Source organism: Gossypium hirsutum, chromosome D03 (assembly GCF_007990345.1).
Source record: "Gossypium hirsutum isolate 1008001.06 chromosome D03, Gossypium_hirsutum_v2.1, whole genome shotgun sequence".
NCBI classification, from domain to species: domain Eukaryota; kingdom Viridiplantae; phylum Streptophyta; class Magnoliopsida; order Malvales; family Malvaceae; genus Gossypium; species Gossypium hirsutum.
In genome coordinates this window covers 33,496,450-33,514,342 of record NC_053439.1, presented here as the reverse complement: position 1 = coordinate 33,514,342, position 17,893 = coordinate 33,496,450, and positions in this window count along the sequence as shown.

Here is a 17,893-nt window from a genome sequence, read left to right as displayed (position 1 = left end):
ATAAAAATAAAAGAGTAAATAAAAAACATAAAACACAACCCATAACAAGACAATATTAAATTTAAAAGTACAATAGAATAAATAAATAAATAAATAAATGAGTGTTGAGGAAAATAATTTATAAAATTAATTAAGTCAGCATAAGAATAAACTAATTAAAAGACTAAATTGAAATCAGAATAAAATTTGAGGCAAAATTCGTAATAAATTTAAAAATAAAATCGAAATAGGACTGAAATGAAAAGCGCGTGAAGAAAAGGGGGCCTAATAGGAAATAAACCCATTTCCTGGACACGTGTCACTTCCTCAGGGGATTAGCGCTCCAAGGACTAAATTGAAACTTGGAAAAAATATGAGGTCCAATTTAAAAATAAAAGAAAAAGTACGAAAAGGACTAAATTGAAACAGATCGAAAATGCGGAAAACCCAGAAGCATAAATATACCCTTTATTGAAAACACGCGGATCCTCCGGAGCGGGTCGGGTCAACGCGCGGGTCAAGGGTGAAACGACGTCGTTTTAAGCATCAGAAGCCAAGCCTAAAACGACGTCGTTTTGGGGTGTTTATATAAGTAAAAAAAACTTAAAAAACATTTGTAACCTCATTTAAAAAAAACTTTCTCTTCTTTCTCAACTCTTTCTCAACCTCCCCCCTCCGGCCGAAGCTCCAGCACCGGACCATCGTGGCGGCCGCCGGTCATCGGCGACGGCGCCGTCGTCCATGGTGGCCGAAAAAATCAAAAACTCATTTTTTTTGTTTTTTGACTGCCGGACCCAAAAACACCGATTTTCATCAGAATCGGCACTTCCTCCTTAAAAAAGGTACGATTTTTATCCTTTTGCTTTCGATTTCTTAAAAAACAAACAAATAAATAAATAAATAAGCCGAAAAAAAACTACCTTTGAGAAAGACCGGTATTTGACTTGATTTTTCCTGTTTTCTTTTTATTTCTTCGTAAAAAATAATACATAGAATCGGGTCCTTTTATAGCCCGAAATTTTCCTATTTTCTCTACTTTTACACTGTGTTGGTGTTGGTATTGGACTCTCCTAGTCCATTTTGCAGGCAGATGTGGCAGAGGAGGACTGGTTCATAATCGTGCGGCAGCTGGATGCTGTGCTGGAAGCTGTTAGATTTTGTTTGCTATTGGGTTTAGGTTATTTTGGGCTAGGGTTTGCAATAAGTGTTGGGCTAATGACATTTGGGCCATTTTTTTTGTTTATTATTAGGTTATAATTCTGGGCTTTATTTATTTGGTTTTTATATTTTTTTGTATTTGGTTTATTATTTTCTTTGTGTATGCGAGTCCGAGCTAATTGGGCCATTTATAGCTACCCCTCTTTGCTCGTTGTCGTGTAACGGGAACGGAACAAAGTCTAAAGCCCAATTGTGTCTGGTCTTACCGAGCCTCGACTTCTTCAGTGCTTCTCTTCTTTAAGTAGCCTCGTTCTAACCTACTGCATCTTCAGGGGTATAGAAACTGGTATTTTGATCCACTCCACTGTGACGATAGGATTTCTTTCTTCTGTCTGCTCCACTGCAACTTCAGGGGTATAAAATCTGCTTGCTTAGTTTGCTCTGCTGCAACTTTAGGGAGATAAGATTAGATGCGATCTACTCTCTGCAACTTCAGAGAGATAAGATCTGTCACTTTAATCCGCTCCGCTACAACTTTAGGGAAATATGATTATTGGCTTTAATCTGATCCACTGCAACTTCAGGGAGCTAAGATTCGCTTGCTTTAATTTGCCCCACTGTAACTTCAGGGGGATAAGATTCATTTATTCAGTTTGTTCCGCTACAACTTCAGGGAGATAGGATTATTGGCTTTAATCTGCTCCACTGCAACTTCAGGGAGATAAGATTTGCTTATTCAGTCTACTCCGCTGCAACATCAGGGAGATAAGACTTGCTATCTTTAATCCGCTCCACTGCAACTTCAGGGAGATAGGATTTGCTATCTTCAGTCTGCTCCGCTGCAACTTCAGGGAGATAAGACTTGCTATATTCAATCTGCTCCACTGAAACTTCAGGAAGATAGGATTTGTATCTTCAACCAGCCCCACTGAAACTTCAGGTGGATAAGGTTTGCTATCTTCAGTCTGCTCCACTGCAACCTCAGGGAGATAAGACTTGCTATCCTCAATCCGCTCCACTGCAACTTTAAAGAGATAGGATTTGTGGTTTCACCGATCTGTTCTCTGGGGAACATGACCTGTATAATTCATTTTATGAACCTAATTATGCCTAATGATTAGGATGTCACGATCAGAATGAATCAAATGCTCCTAACTAGATATGTATGAATGATATTTGCATGAATGCAGAATGTCATTTTTCGAGAATGATCCTTCTCTATCGCTTAGATTGTCATTGCTTGAAGTTTATTAAGGTTTAGTCACTAACGTGCTACAACGCTTTCTTACTCAGCTAGCATCTCCAAAGAAATACTTTGTCTGATTACCCCTACTAAAAACCTCAAAGTTCTATCCATTGGGATGCAAAATTTGTACCATCTTTTTCCCACTGTAACCCAAGGGTAGAAAAATTTGGCCTTTTCTCAAACCTCCCCTATCGCAGTCTAAGGATAAAGAATGTGAAGTTTTTTGGTCCTTTTCATCATTTGAATGCTTATGCACAAATGAAGAATTCTCTTCTCCAAGAGTAACCTCCTCATATTATTCGGTGATTATTGCTTACTTGTTCATTTAAACTTTGTCACCAACATGACATCTTGTCATTTTGTTCAATCAATATCTTGACAACAAAATTCGAAGGGATAGTCTTAATTTAGACTTTTCCTTCTTAGATTTCCAACCTTTGAACTTGGTGCATTCTAAACAATAGTCTTATTTCAGATTACTGTATTATTTAGAAACTTCTGGAGTAATATGCAAAACCTCTTTTGTGAAAGTTTTATTAGTCTATTAATCATTATTCTAATGCAACATGCTTGCAAAAAGATTGAATAAGAAATGAATTGATGTGGGCATAGCTCGAAATGATTAAATTATCGAAGATGATAAAAAAATAGAAAAGGAATTGATTGAGAACAAGTATCTTGAAACGAAAAAAGTATTCCAAGAACGGCAAAGAATAAAGTATTCCAAGAACTGCAAGTAATATGAAGACCAGCTGCCCCAGATATCACAGCTTGAACTTCTCTTTACAAACTTCTAAGAACCGTTTTGAGTTTGACATGTGTTTAGGAGATCTACAGAACTTTGTCGATGCCCCAAGATGTCGCCTACCCTTTCATGTTGATTCAGGTATAGCAAGATCACTACATGCCCTATTTTGATCAAAATTTGAGCCGCCCTTTTTGGGTTTTCAACTCAAATCCCCTTTGGTCTCAAGGCGCCCTTTGCGGGCGGGTTTTTACCTTGGCCTCTCCTCTTTATTTATTTATTTGTTTGTTTTTTAGACTCAAAGCACCCTTTGCGGGTTTTCACCTTAGTTTCTTTTTAGGATTCAAAGCGCCCTTTTTGGGTTTTCACCTTGATCCCTCCTCCTTTTAGGCAAAGTACCTCTTGACTGCATCTGAGTTTACAGGGTTTGGCAAGTTTTTACCATCAATCTCACTCAAGATTAAATCTCCTCCTAAAAAGGCATTCTTTACAACATATGGGCCTTCCCAATTTGGCATACATTTTCCTCTAAAATCCTTTTGTATAGGAAAGATCTTTTTCAACACTAGGTCCCCCTCGTAGAATTCTCTTGGATGAACCTTTTTGTTGTAGGCCCGCATCAATCACCTTTGATACATCTGACCGTGCTGAATAGCTTTTATCCTTTTTGCCTTTATTAAATTCAACTGATCGTATCGAGATTGGACCCACTCTGCTTCATCCAAATTTAACTCTGCCAATACCCGGAGAGAAGGGATTTCAACCTCAATAGGTAAAACTGATTCCATTCCATAAACTAGAGAGAAAGGTGTTGCCCCAATCGAAGTCCTGATAGACGTCCTATAAGCAAAGAGAGCAAACGGTAATTTCTCATGTCAGTCTTTGTAAGTCTTAGTCATTTTCCCCATAATTTTCTTGATATTTTTATTAGTTGCTTCTACCGCACCATTCATCTTTGGGTGATATGGCGACAAGTTATGATGTTTGATCTTGAATTAACTGCAGACCTCCGCTATTGTGCTATTGTTCAAATTCAGCGCATTATCGGATATGATCCTCTCGGGCATTCCATATCGGCATATGATCTCTTTTTTCAAGAATCTGCTAACTGCTGACTTCGTGGCATTTGCATATGAAGTAGCTTCCGCCCACTTGGTAAAGTAGTCAATAACCACAAAGATGAAACGATGCCCATTAAAAGTTTTCAGTAATATTGACCTAATGACATCCATACCCCACATAGAGAAAGGCCATGGAGAAGTCACAACATGAAGAGGTGAAGGAGGTGCATGTATCTTATCCCCATAAATTTGACATTTATGGCATTTCTTAGCATAATTGATGCAATCTCTTTCCATAGTGGACCAGTAATACCCGAATCTCATGATCTACTTGGCCATTGTGAAACCATTTGCATGTGTTCCGCAGATACACTCATGGACCTCTCCTAGAATTTTTCTAGCTTCCTCTGCATCCACACATCTTAACAGTACCTAATCCCTCCCTTTTTTTGTATAGGATTTCCCCGTCTAGGACATAGTCAATGACTATTCTTCTCAATGCTCTCTTATCATTCTCTATCACCTGATCTGGATACTCACGATTTTTCACATATTGCAATATATTCAGGTACCAAGGATGATCATCTTTTTCCTCTTCCTCAATACTATAGCAATGAGCCGGCGTTTCAGAAATGCTCATTTGAATAAGCTTCATGTCCTCTAGCTTGTTCACTTAGATCATAGAGGCTAGGGTGGCCAACGCGTCAGCCATTTAGTTTTCGTCTCGTGGGAGGTAACAGAAAGTGATGTCATCAAACTCGTCCATTAATTCAAGAACCATCTTTCGATAACTGATCAGTTTAGAGTCTCTTGTTTCCCATTCTCCTTTGAGTCGATAAATCACCAATACGGAATCTCCATACACTTTTAACACTTTGATTTTACGTTCAATAGCTGCACGAATGCCCATAATGCATGCTTCATATTCTTCCATATTGTTCGTGCAATCAAAATCCAATTTGCTAGCAATAGGATAATGATCTTCGCTTGGAGATACCAAGATTGCCCCAATTCCGTTACCCACAGCATTTGAGGCTCCATCAAAGTTTAGCTTCCACCGATGATCTATTTGGGAATTTCCTTCAGTGGTTGCCACATATCAAGTCTTTGTTTGGAAAATCAAAGTTCAAAGGCTCATAATCCTCTAAGGCTCTGCTAGCTAGAAAGTCAGCTATTGCACTTCCTTTCACGACCTTTTGACTCACTTACACTATGTCAAATTCAGAAAGCAAAATCTTCCATCTAGCTATTCTCCCATTCAAAGCAGTTGACTCCATCATATACTTTAAATGATTTAAATTTGAAATTAACCAAGTTGTGTGATACAACATGTATTGTCGTAATCTCCGTGTTGTCCAAACTAAAGCACAACATAATTTCTCAATAAATGAGTACCTCATTTCACAATCAGTGAATTTCTTGCTGAAATAGTATATTGCCCTTTCTTTCCTTCCTACTTCATTATGTTGGCCTAACTTGCACCCCATGGAATTGTCCAACACCGTTAAATACAGTATTAATGGCCTATCTTGACTAGGTGGTGATAGCACTGGAGTATTGGACAAGTACTGTTTAATTTTGTCAAAAGTCCTCCGACATTTCTCATCCCATACACCCCGATTATGTTTCTTTAGAAGATGAAATATGGGGTCACATTTCTTAGTTAGTTGTGAAATGAACCAGGCAATGTAATTCAGTCTTCCTAGAAGACCTTGAACTTCCTTTTGAGTGTGTGGTGGAGGCAAATCTCGTATTACCTTGACTTTGTCTGGGTCGACCTCAATTCCTTTTTCACTAGCTATGAAACCTAGCAATTTCCCTGATCTGGCTCCAAAAGTGTATTTTGTTGGATTAAGCTTGAGTTGGAACTTCCTTAGTCTCAAAAACAATTTTCTCAGAACTTGAACATGCTCCTCTTCAGTTTTGGATTTTGCAATCATATCATCGACATAAACCTCAATTTTCTTGTGCATCATGTCATGAAACAAGGTCACTATGGCTCTTTGATAAGTTGCTCCCGCATTCTTTAATCCAAAGGGCATCACTTTATAACAAAACGTTCCCCACAAAGTGATGAATGTGGTCTTTCCCATATCTTCCGGATGCATCCTTCTTTGATTGTATCCAGAAAAGTCATCCATGAAAGAAAACAGTGAATCACCTGCCGTATTATCCACCAGAGTATCAATATGAGGCAACGAGAAATTGTCTTTTAGACTGGCCTTGTTCAAGTCCCTGTAATCTACACACATTCGCGCCTTCCTATCTTTTTTAGGGACAGGGACAATATTGGCTACCCATTTCGAATATTTGACCTCTTGTAAGAACCCAACATCGAATTACTTTTTGACTTCTTCTTTTATCTTTAACACAATATCGAGCCTCATTCTCCTAAGCTTTTGTTGAACTGGCTTACGATATTTTTTATAGGAAGACGGTGAACCACAATATCAGTGCTTGACCCGGGTATATCCTAGTATGACCATGCGAAGACATCTTTGAATTCACGAAGTAATTCACTGAGGTCTTGTTTCGTCTTTGCGGTAATGTCAATTCTGATCTTTACCTCATTTCCCTCCTCTAGGCTCACCATTTCCAATGATTCCTTGTGAGGTAGAATTTGCTTATCCTCTTGTTCTACCATTCTCAACAAGTCCGGAGATACACCACCGTCTACGTCATCTTTAAAATCATGAGATCCCTCTAAACACCTATCTTGCTCAAAAGGAGATTTTGAGCCTGAAGCAGTGTCATTCATATCATTGATACCCGGGGACCTATGATAGATGCCAAAGAATATATAATGAATTTATGATTTAGAAATAATTCTTTGTAAAATATGATTATGAATAAATAAAAGAATGATGTGGAAGAAAATCCAAATAAAAGAAAGAATAAAAGAATATTGGCTCAAACAAAAATGTATTTTATTAGAATAATGACGTTCAGATACAAGCCCATTTCACTAAGAAATTCCTATCATTTTTAGGCTAAAAATAACAAGAATGTTCTAAACATTACTCTGATAAGCTCTAAAAACTACAGGAATTTCCTCCGCAGTCCAATTGTTCAGCTCACTCCCAGGTTCATAAGGGCGAATCCGTAACAAGGTCCCTTCTTCAGCTGAGCCTATAGCATTGATGTGGACATTTCTCGGCATTTCTTCAATACTTTCCTTTTTGGCCTCCTTCACTCGGGATGAATGAACCCCCCTGATACAAAGGTCTTAGATATGTGGGGAAAAGTCATAGGCTCCCACTTAACTTCATCTCCACTCAAGCGTGCCCTTCTTCTCTCCTGCCTTTTTTCTATTTCCTTTCTCTTCTGTTTTATGTGTGGTCTATAGACTAAGCCAAAACGATCAAACTTGTCTTTCACCATTGGTTCCTCAACTCCTCCTTGAAGATATCTTCCTAATCATTTTCCCGGTAAAGACCCTCTTCCCACCATCAATTGAAGACCCATTTTTGTAATCTTGGATATTTCTGGCACTGGGATTATGCTATCCTCAGTAATAAATGTTGCATTCACGAACTCTAAGGATCGGAATGAACATTCCACTGTCTCATCATTGGTCTCTACATATAGTGCATCATAAGTTATTGATGCAATAATACCCTCTTCGGCATTTATTGTCACCAACCGTCCATCTGATACTAATTTCAACTTCTGATGTAATGATGAAGGTATAGCCCCTGCCGAGTGTATCCAAGGCATTCCCAACAAACAGTTATAGGAAGGCTTGATATCCATTACAAGGAAATCCACCTCATAAGTAGTTAGGCCAATCAGCAATGGTATCTCAATTCTTCCTATAACCTTCCTTTCTGTTCCATCAAATGCCCTCACTATATTCTGACATGTCTTCATATGCGAGCTATCCACACGTAGTCTATTAAGAGTGGATAAGGGCAATACATTCAATGCGGATCCATTATCAATCAAAACTCCTGGCAATGTGTACCCTTTACACCGAGTAGTAATGTGCAGCACCTTAGTGGACCCCATACCCCCAGACGGTATTTCGTCATCATTGAAGAAGATAAAATTATTGGAACTTATATTGTTGACCAACCGATCTAACTTGTTGACAGAAATATCATTAGCCACATATGTTTCATTCAACACCTTCATTAACACACTTCGATGAACCTCAGAACTCAAGAGCAAAGCTAACACAGATATGCGAGCTGGTTGTTTATGCAGTTGTTCCACAACACTGTACTCACTGTGTTTCAAAAATTTCAAAAATTCTTTGGCTTCTTCTTCCTTTATTGGCTCATTAATCAATGGCTTAGATTCAACTGCATTCTTCTTCTTTTGTTTTGCCGTCAAAATTTTCCCTTCTGTCGGTTCTGCTCTGGCATTTATCAAATTGTAGCGCTTCCTACTACGCATATAAGAACCTGCCTCTTGATTTCCTTTTGTAATACTGACAGAATTTTCCCTTCCCAGGATTGTTATATTGCACTCATAATTCCAGGGGACCTTTTTACTGTCATTATATAAGAAATTTGCTGGTTTTTGAATTACGATTTTTGGTGTCACCTATGTCTCTGCCTCGTTAATCTTAGGGCGCGAGATGATAATCACAGGATGATCTACTTTCAAAATCCTCGTTATTGACTCTATGCGCATATGCTTCCTTTTTCCTCCGTTTCTTCATAAAACTCCATTTCTTTATTATCCATCACGCTCTGGACCAGAGATCTGAACTCTTCATATCTTTGGATTTCGTGCCCCACCTCATGATGGAACTCACAATAATTTTTAGTCTATCACCCTTACTCTGAATCCGAAATGATTAACCCTCTTCTTGCCATCTCTTCCCAAACCTGCTTCAAAGGGATTTTCAATTCAACAATATTTGCCTTGACTCTTTTCCCCATATTTTCACTTATCATGTTTGCCCCATTATCAGTATGATTGGGTAACGGATTTTCTATACCAAATGCATCATCTACTTTGACAATGCCCATATTAATAAGCCTTTCAACAAGCTTTTTAAAAGCCGTACAATTTTCTATAGAATGCCCCGTAATTCCAGAATGGTAGTCGCATTGTGCATTCACATCATACCATTTGGGAAACGGAGGTTGTAAAGGGTTTAAGTAAAAAGAGGAAACAACGTGTGCATTGAATAAATTCAGATACAGCTCTTTATATGACATTGGAATTGGTGTAAGCTGGGGCTTCTCAGTACTTTGTCTCATACCAAATTCTTATCTTGATGAGCCCTGTTGATTAGCAACCACCTTTCTTGGCTGATTCACCGTAATCGATTTATTGTATGTATTCTCATTGTTCACATCATTTTCTTTTTTCTTTGAGGCATGCCTTCTGTTATTTTCTCCAGCATCAATTTTTCCGCTCCTAATGGCACTTTCAATCATTTCACCATGCATGACTATGTCAGCAAAGTTTTTTGTGGCACTTCCTAACATATGTGTGATGAATGGGGCTTTCAGTGTATTTATAAAGAGCATTGTCATTTCTCTTTCCAAGAGCGGTGGTTGGACTTGGACAGCAACCTCCTTCCACCTCTGCACGTACTGCTTAAAACTTCATTCGACTTCTTTTCCATATTTTGCAAGGTGATTCTATCAAGAACCATTTCTACTATATGACTGTACTGCTTCATAAAACCCTGTGCCAAATCTCTCCAGGAACCAATCCTGGTATGGCTCAATTGATTGTACCATTTAGACGCTGCCCCTGTGAGGCTATCCTAGAAGCAATGTATTAATAATTGGTCGTTATTGACGTACGCAGTCATTCACCTACAAAACATGGTGATGTGGGCTTCAGGACAACTGGTCCCATTATACTTCTCAAATTCTGGCATCTTGAACTTGTAATGGAGCACCAAATCTGGGACCAAACTTAAATCCTTAGAATCAATCCCACGACATCTCTCAGTGCTTTCTATTTTCTTAAATTTCTCTTCAATCCACTTCCACTTTTCCTCTAATTGCTTTGGAAATTCTTCTTTTGTTTTTTATTTTTCGACCGCCTCATCAAAATCGGGGATAATAGGATTGACAGGGTTATTCTAGGGATTAGAGCCTCATCCAGTTTGGAAATTTATTAGCCTCGTAGCTTCGGCCTGAAACTACTGAGGCCCAATTATGACAGAGGGCTTGCGCGGGTATACCTCAACTTGAGTCTGGACATGTGGATGAGTAAAGCCTGGAGGATAGATAGGTCCATCATCTTCTCCCTCCTTAACATTAGCCATAGGGCCCTTTCCTTTATCTTTTCCCTTAGCCAACAGTTGTGTTAACTGAGTTATCATGTTCCCTTGGGATTCCATCATCTTGTCCATCATATTCTGCTGAATCCTCTCGAGCTGCTCCTGTATTTGCTACTGAAGTTGATCCTGCATTTCTTTTTGGAACTGTTCGAGCCGTTCCAATCTTTGGTCCATATTTTTTTATTTTTCCCGTGTACCGTAACGGTGTTTAATTGACTGGTTGGTTTCCAAGTTAACTGAGGAACGATTTTAATCAATTAGAACCTTTTAATAGTTTTTAATGCATATAATTTAATGCATGAAATGAATGCAAAAAGGCGTCAATTCTAATTCAATTTCATTCAGAAAACTTTATTAGAAAATAAATTTATTTACATAAAATGAACTACAAATAAGGCTTTGCCCTAATACTTAAGACCTTAATCCTCCTAAGTAACGAGGCCAACTTTTGTCCCCGATCTGATTCCAACTCATACTTCACACTCAACATATCAGCCTGTATTGCCAAAGTTTGCAAGTAATCTGTTATCTCTCGAATCTGAACCACAGCTTCTCCCATAATATGATCCCTGTTTCTAACTTGATTTTGAAAGTAATGAAGTTGCTCAGTCTGACGACCCTCATTTGCTTCTAGGTACTCAATTCGGACCTCACAATTTCGCAATGCTGTTTCTAAATCTTCTATTATGTTCTTCATCTCTTCAATCTTGCTTAAACTTGCTTTTAACTCTATTACAGAATTTTGACTTCTATATTGACGAAGAGATCTTTCCAACTCACCCACTCTATTTTTTAGTTCACCTTTTTTCTCTTTGGTTCTCTAAAAAGCTTTCTCCTAATACTTCATTTCGTGCTTGAATCTCTTTGAATTTCCTTTCCCACTTGTCTGACTTGTTTCTTTCTTCTCGAATCTCTTCACGTTGCTGCTCCGAAGTCTTTCCTGGACACGTGTCACTTTCCCAGGGGATTAGCACGCCAGGGACTAAATTGAAAATCAAAAAAATATGAGGTCCAATTTAAAAATAAAAGAAAAAGTACGAAAAGGACTAAATTGAAATAGACCGAAAATGTGGAAGGGCCTGAAGCGCAAATATACCCTTTATTGAAAACACGCGGATCCTCCGGAGCGAGTCGGGTCAACGCGCGGGTCAAGGGTGAAATGACGTTGTTTTAAGCATCAGAAGACAAGCTTAAAACGACGTCGTTTTGGGGTGTTTATATAAGTAAAAAGAACTTAATAAAACATTTGTAACCTCATTTAAAAAAAACTTTCTCTTCTCTCTCAACTCTCTCTCAACCTTCCCCCTCTGGCCGCAGCTCCAGCGGACCAGATCGAATTGCTGTGTCCCTGGTTCCTCTCTGACTACCACTTACATTACTCAATTATCTCGGCGGTCTACCTCGGACTGGCACATTACTCGGTCTGGTATCCTGCACAGTGTTTTGCTCAGCTACCATCGGACACTCTCGAATGAAATGATCTTTTGAACCACACTTGAAGCAAGACCGATCATGGAATCTGCAATCCCCAGGATGCCATTTCCCACAATGCTTGCACTCTGATCTATTTTGTCGAACACTACCAACGCTAGCAACTGAAGTAGCTCGTGAACTCACAGGGGGTCGATCTCGATCATACTTAGGAAACCCTGCAGTAGCTTTAGATTGGCTATGATCCGCTCTGAATTTCCTTGAGGTCGACTGAAATGATTTACTGAATGATCTTTTACGAGAATCTCGAGCTTCATAGTCAGCTTTTCTCTTCTCTTTCCTGAGCTCCTCAGCTTTACAAGCTCGTTCAACAAGTACTACGAACTCTTTATCTCAAGTATACCAACTAACAGTTTAATATCTTCATTCAGCCCATCTTCAAATCTTCTACACATGATAGCTTCAGTTGAAACACACTCTCGAGCATATCTACTAAGTCTCACAAATTTCCGTTCATATTCTGTCACTGTCATACGACCCTGTTTCAGTTCAAGAAATTCCTTATGTTTCTGATCAATAAATCTCTGGCTGATGTATTTCTTACGAAACTCAGTCTGAAAGAATTCCCAGGTCACTCGCTCTTTCAGAACCACCGATACTAGTGTATTCCACCAGTGATATGCAGTGTCCCGTAGCAAGGATATGGCACATTTCAAGCACTCATCAGGGGTGCAAGACAACTCATCAAACACTCGAATAGTATTATCAAGCTAGAATTCAGCTCGCTCCGCATCATCATCATCAGTAGCTCTGAACTCTTCGGCCCCGTGTTTTCAAATTTTGTCAACCGGAGGCTTAAGTAATCTCATCGGATCACTTACTTGGGGTATAACAGGAATCGAAGATGGATTAGTCGGGGGTGGAGGTTGTTGTGTAACCGGATTAGTTCGGACATAATGAGTAAACCAGTCATTCATCATTTGGTAGAAGGCTTGTTTAGCCTCTCCCTCCTGGTTACTCGAGATTGGTCGAGAATCTACTGGCTCTGTCCCTTGCGCGGGAGCAGGCGCTATACTCTCAACATCATCAGCTACGGCTCGTTCGGGATCCATTACTATACGGAAACACATTTTTAGACGTCAGCAGTCATCACACTATCTCGATATAAAAATATGGCATGTATAGCTAGACTCATACACGCTACGCTAGTTCCGAGAATCGACTAAACCGTAGCTCTGATACCAATAAAATGTAACACCCCTAACCCGTCTCCATCGCCGAATCAGGGTTACGAGGCATTACGAAACCAAGCTCACATAAACATAACTTTAATATCTAATTCCAAATGCAAGTCCAATTCATGAACATATATAATCAAATTCAAGCATGGAAGTTAAACTCTTTTCGCATTGCTATTTACACAATAGGATTCAAAATTATCCAAAACATTATCAAGCCTATACATGCCATAAGATCGAGTTCAAATATTTAACAAAATACCAAAAGAAGTCGATAGTGTGATAGGCGGTGCTGATGATCCCCGAGCTCGTAACGCGTCTCTAAAAAAATCTATAAAAACGAATGAACGAAAGCAAACAAAGTAAGCTTTTATAGCTTAGTAAGTCTATAGCATATCTAAAATACATATAAAAGAATCATATAATTCTTTAAGTAAATTTATTGAAATTACAATCATCAAATATGATTACTAATCAAACACTACTTTATTGAGTCATTTTGTTTAAGTCTAAAAGGATGTATATTTATCTAATACACATAAACGGACAAATGTATATACATTATATGCATATAATCAAGTTACTAGCATAATCCTTAACAGCATATACTGATTTCTAGAGTACTTATTGTTCGCACTTCATCGAATCCATTTAAATACAACTATTCAACTACATATATCAAAAGCCAAATTTTTATGCTTATCATCCATAAATGCCGAATGCACATATGCACCTATACCCATCTATGCCGAATGCATAGATACATACACTTATTTTCACCTATGCCGAATGCATACACATAAATATATCCACCTATGCCGAATGCAACATATATATATATATACATATCTATCAATTGCTTAGACCAAATATATGTATATATATATGCTCATCAAGTTAATATGACTAAAATCATGTGATTGAACATTTATGTATACATCGATTTCATATAATCAAAATCATAGAGGTATCAATTGTATATTATCACATGCTTTAAACGGATTCACCGGCATTTAGCCTGCTAGGTTTTAAAACCTGATTCAATACACCGGCTCTTAGCCTGCTAGACTTATAGTCCGAAATGTGTCACCGGCATTAAGCCTGCTAGACTTATAGTCTGAAATGTGTCACCGGCATTAAGCCTGCTAGACTTATAGTCTGAATAATTTCACCGGCATTAAGCCTGCTAGACGTAAAGTCTGAATTATGTCACTAACGATAAACCGAATGATACTGAGCTTTAACAAAAGAATCTCAATTCATAGGAGTTGTATATCATAATGGTATATAGAATTCACATAAAAATTCAGCTCAATAATTTATAAACTATATCCTTAACCCACATCGGTATAAAAAGTTCAGTCATCAAATTCAACTCAATATCTAAATTATACATCCGAATATATATATATATATAACTTAACACATTGAAGCATACTATTAATATCGTACTTTCGAACACATTAAGATAATCCAAGCTAATAATTTCATCTCTTCAACCCCGTTCAAGAACCTTTACAAGAACATACATACCTAATCGAATCTCCCTTTTTCATATATAAGTTTCATACTTAAATTTATCACAAGAACATATACATGCATAGTTGCATAGTCGAACCCCTTATAAACTTGTATAAATGGCATACCTAAGTTCAATACGAGAACATATAGATGTAGATTTGCATAATATATATATAATTCACTCATACTTTTAATTATTTCAACTATCATATTTTTATTATAATTCATCCAAAAACAGCTCATATACTTATTTATATACTGATTTTATGACATTAAATAGCTAATAGACTTACCTCGGATATCAGCAAACACGATCGACTATTCGATTACCTTCGACTTCCCCCGATCCAAATTCGTTTTCTTCGTTCCTTGATCTAAACATAGTCAAATTTAACCTTTTTATTCATCAAAACATTCATTTGAGTCCAACAATACATAAATGGGAAAATTACCATTTTGCCCCTAACATTTTGCACTTTTTGCAATTTAGTCCTTTTTGCACAAAACACAAAATACACAAAATTTGCCCATAACACACAAGGGCCGAATATTCATGGTTCTCATACAAGTCCACACATTGCATTTATTTCACATTTTAGTCCCTCAAAAATTTATTTTCACAATTTAGCCCTAAATACTCAAATTCATCAAAAATACCAATACAAAACATGTTAATCTAAGACATATCTTCCATTATTCATCATCAAACATCCCAAAACACAAATATTCATCAATGGCATAATTCAAAATATTCATCAATTCACAAAATTAAGACATGGGTTTTGAAGTATTCAAAGCAACGATCTCAAAAACGTAAAAATCATCAAAAACCGAAGCAAAACATACCTTAATCAAGCAAAATAAGGGCCGAACCTAGCTTGCTATTCTTTTCTTCTTTTTCTTTTGTATATTCGGCAATGAGAAAGACAACATGCATGGCTTTTTTTTATTTTTAAGTTTTATTATTTTCAATATATTATATCATTGTTATTTTACTTTTATAATTAATATATATATATATATATATATAATATATAATAGCCATCATTGCCGTCCACTACCATTAATATTGGCTAAATTTCAACATGAAACCTCCAAATTATAAAGATAAAAATAATTAAGCACTTTCATACTTAGCCATCAAATTTTTATTTTATGCGATTAAGCCCTTTAATTAAATCGGACACTTAAACAACGAAATTAAAACACGAAAATTTCACACCATCGAATGCACACAAAATAAACACACAAAATAATATTAAAATATTTTTCTGATTCAGATTTGTGGTCCCGAAACCACTATTCTGATTAGGGTCAAAACCGGGTTGTTACAACTCTCCCCCCCTTAGGGATTTTCGTCCCCGAAAATCTTACCGGTGAATAGGTTTGGATAACGCTCCTTCATTGTATCCTCTGACTCCCAAGTTGCTTCTTCAACTCCGTGTTTATGCCACAATACTTTAACTAACGGAATTTTCTTATTTCGTAATTCCTTGATCTCACGAGCCAGAATGCTAATCGGTTCTTCTTCATATGACATATCAGGGTTAATTTCAATCTCCGTCGGACAAATCACATGTGAAGGATCAGATCAGTATCTACGGAGCATCGAAACATGAAATACATTGTGAATCTTTTCTAACTCAGGTGGTAACATCAATCTATAAGCAACCAGTCCGACACGTTCTATAATCTCATACGGTCCAATGAATCTTGGACTCAATTTGCCTTTACGACCGAATCTGAGTACTTTCTTCCACGGTGAGACTTTCAAAAACACTTTATCGCCGATCTGAAATTCTATATCTTTTCTTCTCAAATCCGCATAAGATTTCTGACGATCTGATGCTGATTTCAGGCTGTCCCGAATCACTTTCACTTTCTGTTCGGTCTCTTTAATCAAATCAACCCCGTGTATCCTATTTTCACTGAGCTCGGTCCAATACAGTGGTGTACGACATTTACGACCGTACAAAGCCTCATAAGGTGCCATTTTAATACTAGATTGAAAGCTGTTATTATAAGCAAATTCAATCAAAGGTAAATATCGTTCCCACGTACCTTCAAACTCGAGAATGCAACATCTCAACATGTCCTCAAGTATCTGTATAATTCGCTCCGATTGACCATCTGTTTGCGGATGGAAAGCTGTGCTAAAATGTAGTTTCGTACCTAAAGCATCTTGTAATTTCTTCCAAAACCGCGATGTAAATCTCGGGTCTCTGTCCGAAATAATAGAAATAGGCACTCCGTGCAATTTTACAATCTGAGAAATGTACAATTCAGCAAGTTTATCAAGCGAATAATCAATACGAACCGGAATAAAGTGAACCGATTTTGTCAATCTATCAACAACAACCCAAATTGCATCTTTCTTGCTGGGTGTTAACGGTAAACCGGATACAAAATCTATCGTAACTCTGTCCCATTTCCATTCAGGTATCATGATCGGCTGCAGCAATCCAGAAGGTACCTGATGCTCGGCTTTTACTTGCTGACATATTAAACATTTCGAAACAAAGTCAGAAATGTCTCGTTTCATTCCATGCCACCAATAGTGTTGTTTCAGATCATTATACATTTTCGTGCTACCCGGATGAACAGAAAATCGACTATTATGGGCTTCATTCAAAATCATCTGAATTAACTTTGGATTTTTTCGGAACACATAATCGGTTTCTGAATCTCAAACAATCCTCAGTATCAACTAGAAACTCTGAATCAACATTTAAGTCACACTGAGTTCGTTTTGCAATTAAATCATCATCGGCTTTTTGAGCTTCACAAATCTGTTGAACAAATAACGGTTTTGCTTTCAACTCAGCTACTATCGCACCATCATCAGACATAACCATATGTGCATTCATTGCACGCAAAGCAAACAGTGATTTTCGACTTAGGGCATCAGCAACAACATTAGCCTTTCCCGGATGATAGTCAATCACGAGCTCGTAATCTTTCAACAATTCTAACCATCGACGCTGTCTCAAATTCAGATCTTTCTGAGTCATCAAATATTTCAAGCTTTTATGATCGGAATAAACATGACATCTTTCGCCAAACAGATAGTGACGCCATATTTTTAACGCAAATACAATAGCGGCCAATTCCAGATCATGCGTCGGATAGTTCTTTTCATGCGGCTTTAACTGTCTCGAGGCATAGGCTACAACTTTGCCTTCCTGCATCAATACACAGCCCAAACCATTTAAAGATGCATCACTATAGATAACAAACTCTTTACCCGATTCGGGTTGAACT